The 10,588-nt window shown below is 40.8% G+C and overlaps 1 long non-coding RNA gene across 1 annotated transcript; it reads right to left on the bottom strand.

Moving 5' to 3' along the window:
- Positions 1–4,610: 4,610 nt before the first annotated feature.
- LOC132671699 (uncharacterized) lies at positions 4,611–8,136 on the bottom strand. Its single transcript, XR_009607223.1, has 3 exons — positions 7,963–8,136; positions 6,949–7,204; positions 4,611–4,829 (listed from the first exon to the last, which is right to left on the bottom strand). It is a non-coding gene; the product is annotated as an uncharacterized LOC132671699 (long non-coding RNA).
- Between the last annotated feature and the right edge of the window lie 2,452 nt (positions 8,137–10,588).

Genomic DNA, 10,588 nt, shown 5'->3' with positions numbered 1-10,588 from the left:
AATCTATGAAGAGTAGTCTTAAGGGGCACCTGGGTGGCTCAGTTGGTTGGGCATCTGAGTCTTGATTTCAGCTCAGGTCTTGATCTCAGGGTTGTGAGTTCAGGACCCTCGTTAGGCTCCATGCTGAGTGTGGAGCCTACTTAAAAAAAAAAAAAAAAAGAATAGAGGTAAAAGGTAAACTGGTAATAATGAGCAAAACTTGCTTATTGTATTAATAAGATTTATTGAGGAGAAATTTCACGGTCAGAACACGAACCAGCCTCCCAAAGGCACTAATACAATTATATTCTTGTAAATATTTAAGAACACTAGTCATGGCCATCATGAATATTCAGTAAGGACAATCTGCCACTGAGGAAACAAAGATGGGGTAGAGAACTCTGTAATCTGGTTTGCTGGTCTTCAGTTTTAGGATTAGATCAGTTTTTAAAATGGCATCTCCCTTTGTTCACATTTAAAAGAAGTCAGCAGCCAAATACTACTAAAAAAGAAAAACAAGAAAAAAAAAAGGGAAAAAAAAGGAAAGAAAAACTTGGAATCCTCAGATATTCTCTCAGAGGGTGCATATAGGGTGCAACCTTGTTACACACAACCTGTCAAAACATAGCTCTCCCCAGAGGGTAATGGTAGCTTAGAACTCTGGAGATAAGAGGACAAAAGCTTTCCTGAGAAAAGCATAAACATAGAGATTACTTGTACTTGAATGGAATCACAATACAATGGAAGTGAGTTTTCTATTACCTTGGCCTTCTGTAAAAAGTACAATACCTTCTTTAAAAAAAATTTTTTTTAAATTATATATTGTTTCTAAAGCTTTTGATTTTCTTCAAGCTTTCCTATGCTGTCTTTAAACTGCTTTCTCCCGTACATTTTCCTGTCCATTTCACTGAACAGCATTGTTAACCAAGCACTCCTGGAATGATAATACGAATTAATCTAGGCGTCAACAACATACAGTGTGGCTATGTGTCTGCTGTGTGTCAGAGGCAGAAACACTAAGGTTTTTTAAATAAAGTTTTCATTCTGCAAACATGTTAGATTTCCAGAAAATTGCAAAGGTACTACAAAGAGTTCCCATACTCTTCACCCAGGTTCCCCTTTTGCTAACATTTCCCATCCCCATGATACATTTGTTTGATCTAAGAAACCAGCATGGGCTCATTGCTACTAACTGAACTCCAGATTTTATGTGGATCTCACCAATTTTTCCATTAACATCCTCTATCAGATTCAGGATCCAATCCAATTTCCCGCATCGCACTTAGTTGTTACTCGTCCTTAGTCTCCTCCAGTTGTCACAATTTCTCAGTCTTTGCTTGTTTTTCATGACCTTGACAGATTTTAGGACTGTTGGCCAGGTATTTTGTAGAAGGTCCTTCAGATTGGGTTTGTCTGATGGTTTTCTTATGATCAAACTGGGGTTATGGGGTTTTGGAATGAATCCAACAGAGGTAAAGTATTCTTCAGAACATCGGGATGAACATGACATTCACACATCACTGGAAATGTTAACTTTCATCACTTGGTTCATGTGGTATTTGCCAAGTTTCTCCATTATAAAGTTACCATTTTCCCTCTTCCCATACTCACTAGTCTTTGTAAGCAAATCAGTAAGTTCAGCCCACACTCAAGGATGGTGGTGGTTTGCTTTTTTTTTTTTTTTTTTTTTAACGTTTACTTATTTTTGAGACAGAGAGAGACAGAGCATGAACGGGGAGGGTCAGAGAGAGAGAGGGAGACACAGAATCTGAAACAGGCTCCAGGCTCTGAGCTGTCAGACAGAACCCGACACGGGGCTTGAACTCATGAACTGCGAGATCATGACCTGAGCCGAAGTCAGACGCTTAACCGACTGAGTCACCCAGGCGCCCTGGTGGTTTGCTTTTAAAATATTTTATATACAGGGTGCCTGGGTGGCTCAGTCAGTTGAGCATCTGACTTCAGCTCAGGTCACGATCTCATGGCTTGTGGGTTCGAGCCCTGCATCGGGCTCTGTGCTGACAGCTCAGAGCCTGGAGCCTGCTTCGGATTCTGTGTTTCCCTCTCTCTCTGTCCCTCCCCTGCTTGCGCTCTGTCTCTGTCTCTCAAAAATAAGTAAACATTAAAAAAAATTTTTTTAATACCTTATATACAAAAGTATGTATAATAAAGCTCCTGCTTTCATTCAAATTCAATTCAATAAACTTAGGATACCACAAAGAGAAATCTTTTGGAGATTTACACAGCAATAATCATAACCCCTAGAAGCAGCTATGATATTACCATTGTATGGAAAGACACAAACCATAATCCTTGTAATGATGACAGATACTGAGAATGGTTATCTTTACCTCACCTGAGTTGTTGTTAAAATGACTGCTTATATTTCTAAGCTCTTTTTAACATCCACTGAAATCCTTGGATGAGTTTTCTTCTGAGACCGAACATACTACAATGCAAATTGTACACAAGCTAAAAATTCATCTTCATATAATTGTACTCTGGGGTCACACAATATTTAAATGCACGTTATCAAGAATGCTGTTTGTCTGCAGAATCATAAATGAGCAAATGAATTACTCTCTTTCAATGGGCATGTCTTTATAAATCTTCTCAAAGGCACCCAGCTCACAAAATAGCTTTCTTCCTTAGATGTAAGGGCATTCTGGTTTATCATTTTCATTAGAATCTCTGGTGTCATGCTACCTTTTTAAATGTTTTTTATTTACAATTCCTTTTTTTTTTTTTTTTTTTTTTATTCTACTGGCTTTCCTTAACCTTTGAGTAATATTTTGGTTGGCATAATTTACATAGCAGGCAACAAGATGAAAATGTGTTCTTTTTGGTTTAAAGGGATTATGTGACCATCTTGCAAGTCTATAATTAAGGTCTTGAATTACTTACATTTTCCTAATTTGATGATTTATATCTATCTTTTCCTGGTTAAATTGTGTCATCATAAAGATAGAGTTGCTGTAGTTAGAAATGCATATCGACAGGATAATATTTTCTCTTGAGGCTTTACTTATTTATTTTTTCCATATCAATACCTTAAGATAATATGCTAGATTCTGTGGGGGAAATAAGTCAAGGAACTTACTACCTAGCAGAAAAGCTCAAATGTATACAAAATTTATTATAATATAAGGTAGAAAATACTAAGTGACATAAGGGAGGTACAAATAAAATGTATCAAAAATAGAAAGCAATGAGGAGCCACAGACTTTTTTTAGCAGGCAAGTGACAAGACCAGAGATGTCCTTTAGAAAAATTAATTCAGTAGCATTGTATCGGATGAATTTTAGTGGTAGAAGAGAAGGGAAGGAGGATACACAGGGGAGAGACTGGGGCAAAGAGATGAATAGGAAACCATTGATATTAAAGAGGTAATGTGAACTAAAGTATTGGGCATGGAAATAAAGAAAAGGTGTGAATCCAAGAAATACTACAAAGGCGAAACTAAGAGGTCATGGCTACTGGTTGAGTTGTGGGGAATGAGTGGTGAGAAAAATTCAAATAAAACTTTGATCCTTCAAGAAAGGATATGTGGTTCCAGTAGTCAGGAGCGTTTTCTATTTGTCTTTGTTTATATTTCTTTGCAACATTTTTTCACAACATATTTGGCATGCCCGGAGAGCTGGCCTACTACATTAGAGGATTTCCTCATCATTATGTCTCTCTTATGATTTACTCATTATAGCAACCTCTGTTCCTTTCTGAAATAAGTTGCAGTGTAAATAAATGAATATGCATTCATTATGCTTGATTATATAATTGTGCTTCCCTCTCAGCGAATGCCTCAAGGTAGTAATGTGACGGTTTCTGTTCATCACTAAAATCTGGGGCTTTTTTAAAAGGATCTTTTTGAGCTACGTTATGTTTGTTATATATTTTACAACATCTAACTTTCTTAGCAATAAGTAGGAGCCTTCTACAGAAAGGAGATTTCTCATTTTATGTGGGAATAAAGTAAACTTGATAACTAGCCTATTTTCCCTTAAAACATATTCCTTTAGAATCAAATGCTTCTCGTTTCGGTGTTAACACGATGTGAACTTTTCAATGATGGTTATAACCACACAAGCACCACTAACACTTACTGAGTATGTATTACATTCAAGGTGTTGTTCCAAGTATCTTTTACCTATAATCCTCAGAATAACCCTTTGAAGTAGGTGCTATTAGAATCCTGTTTTACAGAGGAGACACAGAGAAGTGAAGTAACTTGCACCAGTTTACATGATGAGTAAATGTGGGAACCAGAATTTGAACTCCCAAGTCTGGTTCCAGAGCCCGTGTGCTTAGCAGCTCTGCCCTCAACCACTTCCTCTGAGTGTTCAAAGTCCAGTTCACTCAGCCTTACACTTAGTGGAGGTGTATCTCTCTGCCATAGACCTCAAATTTTTCTCAAGTTGGGTCTATTTTAATAGAGAAAAGAAAAAAAATCTGCAACACCCATTGGCATTTTCAGAAAGCTTCATCATCGAGAGTCTACAAAAACATAATTCCCTACACACGCAGACATTGGATTATAAATTTTAAAATATTCACTTCCTGTGGATAGCTGTAGGAAAGAAGAGTTCTTTATTTGTATTTAAGCTGAAAGTACTAAAAAGAGAAAGGGAGGATAAATGAAGTTGAGTTGACTTTCAGTCAATAAAGCATCTAAAGAGTTAGAAAGGGAAATCAGATGTGTGAGTGCCATGACCACAGTAGAGCAGGAATCTGGGGGCGTGAGTCCCTGGCGTCGGAACGAGGAACTGGAGAGCCAGGAGAGGAGGCATTGCGGACACATCGATCTTAGAAAAGATTTTTCAAGATGAAATGCTGACAGCTCTCCTCATGGATGCCTATAAGAAAGATGAATCTTTTTTAATTCAAAAATATGAGAGGACTGAGTTATTTTTGAAGATACTAGAGTCTGGAAGTACATTTCGTCAGAAACTCATTCACCAAACGCCTTCATGGAAAATATCTCCATAGATCACCTATACTGAAAAGATTACCTGGCATAGCCCAAAAATTCATCAGGCAAACGGGCGCTGAACCATGGGATCTTCATCCTATATGCTTTTTGCTTACTTTGTGCACTTTGCTGAGTTTGGACCAGGAAATCAAGGCTAAAACATATACACACACATATGCATTATCTGCTGCCTCTTAGGCAATTTTAGGTAACCCAAGACAAGATGATTTTCCCAGAGGAACAGGATAAGATTAAAATTTTTAATCCCATTTTCCATTTTGATTTAAAATATCCTCTCAAGGGCACCTGGGTGGCTCAGTTGGTTAAGCATCTGACTCTTGATCTTGGCTCAGGTCATGATCTCACAGTTCCTGAGTTTGAGCCCCCAGCGTTGGGCTCTGTGCTGACAGCACGGGATTCTTTTTCTCTCCCTCTTTCTCTGCCTCTCTCTCTCTCCCTCTCACTCTCTCTCTCAAATTAACATTTAAAAAATTAAAAAATAAAATATCCTTTCTTATTAAGTTGGGATGTCTGACACTTTATCCTTTTGGGTTCCTAAAAGCTAAACAAATTTAAACACAAATTATATTTTATTGAAAACAATCACACACACACACACACACACACACATAGTTGAGCAGAAATGAATCTCCCTTGTTTTATTTTAATTTTGTTTAAGTTGACTTTTTTTTTTTTTTTTTTTTTTTTTGAGAAAGACCAAATGGGGGAGGAGCAGGGAGAAAGGGAGACAGAATCCCAAGCAGGCTCTGTGGATGCCCCTCCGTGCATTTCAAATCTTAAACAGGATAGGTTAAAAAAAAAAAAAAACTCGAAGTACTGCTTTTGCTATTTCTTATCCAGAATCAGTCCTACCTAGAAACAACTAACATTTAGGAGTTTTGTGCAAAGGCCATATTATTTTGAAAGTAGGAGATTCTCCATGTAAAGCTGCTGAAGGATTTTACCCCAAGATAAATGTTCTCTAAGCCCTCAAATCTGCTATTTTCTGCAATTCTCAAAGGTGGATATGGAGGACTGGCAGGAAGGAGTCAGGTATGTTTTGGAAATTGCTTCAAAAGTGGTGGAATCAAAGAGAATTAAGTTAAATAACAAATGAAGTGCCTCTCAGAATCTTGCCTTACAACAGTTAGTGGATCTCAAAGACTGGTCCCTACATCGCTAAGAACTTGTTAAAAATTAAAATGCTCAGCTTGCCCCAGGTCTTCCGAATCAGAAAATCTAGGAGTGGAGCCAATGATTTTCCCTTGACCAGCCTGTTCAGGTGACTCTGTTTAGTGCTAAAGTTCTGGAACCACCTGACTGGAATCACCTAGCCTGAAAACATCTGGGATGCTTGTTTAAAACTGCAGACTAAAGAGGCCGACCCATCCCAAACTCTAAGGGTGAAACTCAGGAATGCATGAGTTTCATAAGTGTTCCAGCTGATTCTTATCACACTAATATCCGTGGATCATTGAACCAGTAGATAAATCAACTGACCCATTCGTGATGGAAAGGAAGCTGTCTCAGCTGTGTTTGAAGGCCATGTTCCTCGGCGGGAGGAGCGTTGGTGGTAGAGTCCTACCGACTTGGGTTTGAATTCCAGGTATGTCATACTGTTTATGTGATATTCAACCAGCTATGCAAACTTCGTCAGCCTCAGTTTCCTAATCTACAAAATTGGCACAATAATACCTAGCTTATCCATCTGGAGAGGATTAGACAAAATGGGGTATATTTTCTGTATAGTGTCGTCTACATTTTGAAAGACATTAATCTCTTTTCTATACTTTTGTCCTCTAAAGATGTCCTGGCCCATTCTTGTCATGGTGCCCAGCAATCACTCAGGAACACTTGCTGAATAAAGACAGGAAGCAATGCAAAAAGTTTGGATTAGGACCCTAGGTCCACTGCTTATTAGCTCTGAGGCCATGAGCGAGTTACTTGACCTCTATGTGCTTCAGTTTCAGTATCTTTAAAATGCAAATAAAAATGGTACTTACCTCCTAGGCTTAAAGTGAGGATTAGTTGAGTTCATACATATAAAGCACTTGAAGACAGTGTCTGGGACGCTATCATCCTCAAATGTTCTTGAAAGAAAAATTCCTCAGAAATACCCTTCGAAACATCAGAACGGTTTACCCCTCAAAGAAATAATGTGATGTATTTATTGACTTTTCCACAAACATTTGCATATCATGTCCAGGCTTCGTGTGAAGTCCTGAGGATGTAGAGCTCCTGTTCTCCTGGAGATACAGTCTAGAGGGAGAGGCAGACCATAATCACATCATCAGGCAGATGAGTATGTAAATGACCAAAATGAGAAACAGGTGTGCAGGAAAGGACAGCTTGTGTGGCTGGAGCTCAGAGCACCCAGGGGAGGAAGACGGAACAAGGTATGCGATGAGGTGGGAGAGAAGGGGAGGCCAGACCAAGCAGAGCCAGCACATGTTTGGGCGTACTTCCAGGAGCAGTGGAAAGCCTTTGAAGAGTTTAAGAAGAGTTTAAGCTCTTCACACAGGGCCTCTTCCAAGCTTGTCTCCGTGTTGCCACCAGGGCCTACACCCATGTCAGGGTGTAGGGAGGACCCATGAGGAGATTCTCACGATAGCCGAGAGATAATGGTAGCTGATAGAGGGTGGGTGGTGGAAATGGAGCTACTTAGAATTCAAGAGCTGTGAAGGAGAGGCAATGGCGGAGATTCAGGGCTGAACCGGAAACGGGGGCAGGGAGGTTGGAGGAGTCCGGGGACTGCTCTGATTCTGACTGGATTGGAGGGAGAAGGCAGAGTGTGGCATGGGGCATGTTTAGGCTGTCACGGAGAGATGTCCTGACAGAGGTACTGACTGAGCAGTTGAACATACTGTTCTGGGGCTCAGTGTAGACGTGTGGGCCGGAGAAACCAATCAGGGAGCCCTAGGCACATGGGCAGAAGCTGTGGCCTTGGGAATGAATAGGCTTGCCTGGGAGAGCGTACGGGGCCTTGCTTCCAGATAACCAGGGAGAGAAAGACGAACCTGCAGAAGAGGCTCACATGGCAGGATTGTTAGTAGAAATATTAGTTTGTGTCTTCTCTCTTGTTTTTCCCTTTCTTGCCTTTTGAGGCTGATAGCTTGGTCTCATTAATCCTGGCTTCAGGGAAGTTGGCAGGGCCTAAAGTAAAAGGGTCTTGAAATTAAAGCCTCTTGCAGCTCTTGGCAAATGTCCAGAAGGCAAAGAGAAGGGAAGGGACAAAGAGAATGAGGCCTGAAGGGTCTTGAATTGTAGAGACCCCCCGCCCCCCCTCCCACACACACACACAGCTTAAGCTCCCAACCTTAGCAAAGATCCTGGGGCCTCTCTGAGACCTCAGATCGAACAGAACCACTGGGGCTGAAGGCCCCAGGGGATGTGGGCCAGCATATTCTAGAGATATGCCTATCCATGGCCAAGGAGCAAAGGGTGCTTTTCAGTGTCTGGGGGCACAGTGGTTTCCAGAACTCCACCCAGCTCTAGGATGGGAAGCTCCAAAAATGACTGAGGTTAAAGTTCACACCAGGCTGGTGGGAGAGTAGGAAAAAGTCTGAACTTTTGTTTAAAAAAATAGAGTACAATGTGATATTTCTTGACAGTTCCATGATACATGATACTGAAATTTCAGACCAGGAAAAATGTGACTTCACCTTTAATGGAAGCGAATTCAATATTTTCAAAAACTACTTCTTGGATTACCTCATTTTTAAATTCAGATACCAGGATTTCCATGTTTTAAAATTTCCCTTGACCAATTGATCATCTTTAAAAATTTAAGTATTTTTTTTGTTTACTTTTGAGAGGGAGGGAGTGAGAGAGAGCGCGTGCCTGCGCAACTGAAAGAAAGCAAGTGGGGGAGGGGCAGAGAATGAGCCGGAGACCGAGGATCTGAAGAGGCTCTGTGCTGACAGCAGAGACCCTGATGCAGGGCTTGAACTCAGGAACTGTGAGATCACAACCTCAGCTAAAATCAAGAGTCAGACATTTAACCAACTGAGCCACCCAGGTGTCCCTGATCATCTTTAATAATTTTTTTAAATTTTAATTTATTTAGTTTTGAGACAGACAGAGCATGAGCAGGGGAGGGGCACAGAGAGTGGGGGAACACAGAATCTGAAGCAGGCTCCAGGCTCCGAGCTGTCAGCACAGAGCCTGACATGGGGCTTGAACTCCTGGACTGTGAGATCATGACGTGAGCCGAAGTCGGATGCTTAACCGACTGAACCACCCAGGTGCCCCTAATAATTTTTAAATAGAAGTAAAACCATCAGGGGTGCCTGGGTGGCTCAGTGGGTTAAGTGTCCGACTTCGGCTCTGGTCATGATCTCGTGGTTCACGAGTTTGAGCCCCATGTCGGGCTCTGTGCTGACAGCTCGGAGCCTGGAGCCTGCTTCCGATTCTGTGTCTCCCTCTCTCTGACCCTCCCCCCATTCATGTTCTATCTCTCTCTGTCTCAAAAATAAATAAACGTTAAAAAAAAATTAAAAAAGTAAAACCATCAATTCCTTTTTGGTATAAATATATTAAAACTTAATGTTTGATATATCTACTTTTCAATTCTTCAATATTTTTCCAGCTACTTTAATGTTCAGGGAACAAATTAGCTATTAGGAAACAAATAAAAACATGTATATAGAGACATACATTTTTTTTCTTTTGCCTCAGGCTCCAATCTGAATCAGCACAGCATTGGTCTTCATCTAAAATTTTGATATTTTGTTCAATGGGGATTTTTTGCATTGAATTTTTAGACCTATTCATTAAATATTTATCTTGTTTACTGAGTTATTTAGCACCCTCCTTAAATTTTGTGCCTCAGTGAGTGGGTCCAAATGCTTCCTTCTCCTCCCCCTACTTCAGGGGCTATTTCTTGAACACCTAACTATGAGTTAAGAGCCATTCCTGGTTCATGGAGAAGAAGCCAAACATAAGAGGAAATCCAAGAGAGGGTAGTGCCCTCAAAGGAAGTATTTCCAAAAAGGAGAGCATCACAAAGAGTGTCAAATGGTGCTGAGAAGTCAAATGAGACTAAGACTGAAATGGACATTTGCTGGAGCACCTACGTGGCTCAGTTGGTTGAGTGACCGACTCTTGATTTTTGGCTCAGGTCATGATCTCAGGGTCCTGAGATGGAGCCTTGCATCAGGCTGGGAAATGGGTGTGAAGCCTGCTTAAGATTCTCTTTCTCCCTCTCTCCTCACATGCACTCCTCTCTCTCTCTCTCTCTCTCTCTCTCTCTCTCTCTCTCTCTCTCTCTTTCTCTCTGTAAAATAAAGAAGTGGGCATTTGTTGAATGATATTTGTCATTCATCGGCTGCTTAGTGTGAAAATCCTCAGTGGGCTGATGGAGGTGGAATGAGGCTGAAATGGACAGAGGAGAGAGTAGCAAGCAGGGAAATTGAAACTCCCCTCCCAAGAAGTTGACTCTGAAGAAGGAGAGAGCAGTGGTTAGAGAATAGAGTCAAGGGGTGGGGTGGTTGTTGCATTTTTATATGATCCAGTTTCGAGAGAGAAGCCTAACGTACAAGAGGGGAAACTAGGGTCCGCGGCAGTGTGAGGTCCCAATGAACTGTAACAGATAGGCTCCTCACCAGAGATGAGAGGGTTGGCATTAAACAGGGGGTAAAGTAT

Source organism: Panthera onca, chromosome C1 (genome assembly GCF_046562875.1).
Source record: "Panthera onca isolate mPanOnc1 chromosome C1, mPanOnc1 haplotype 2, whole genome shotgun sequence".
In the NCBI taxonomy this organism is placed as follows: Eukaryota; Metazoa; Chordata; class Mammalia; order Carnivora; family Felidae; genus Panthera; species Panthera onca.
This window is presented reverse-complemented; position numbering and strand designations above follow the sequence as displayed.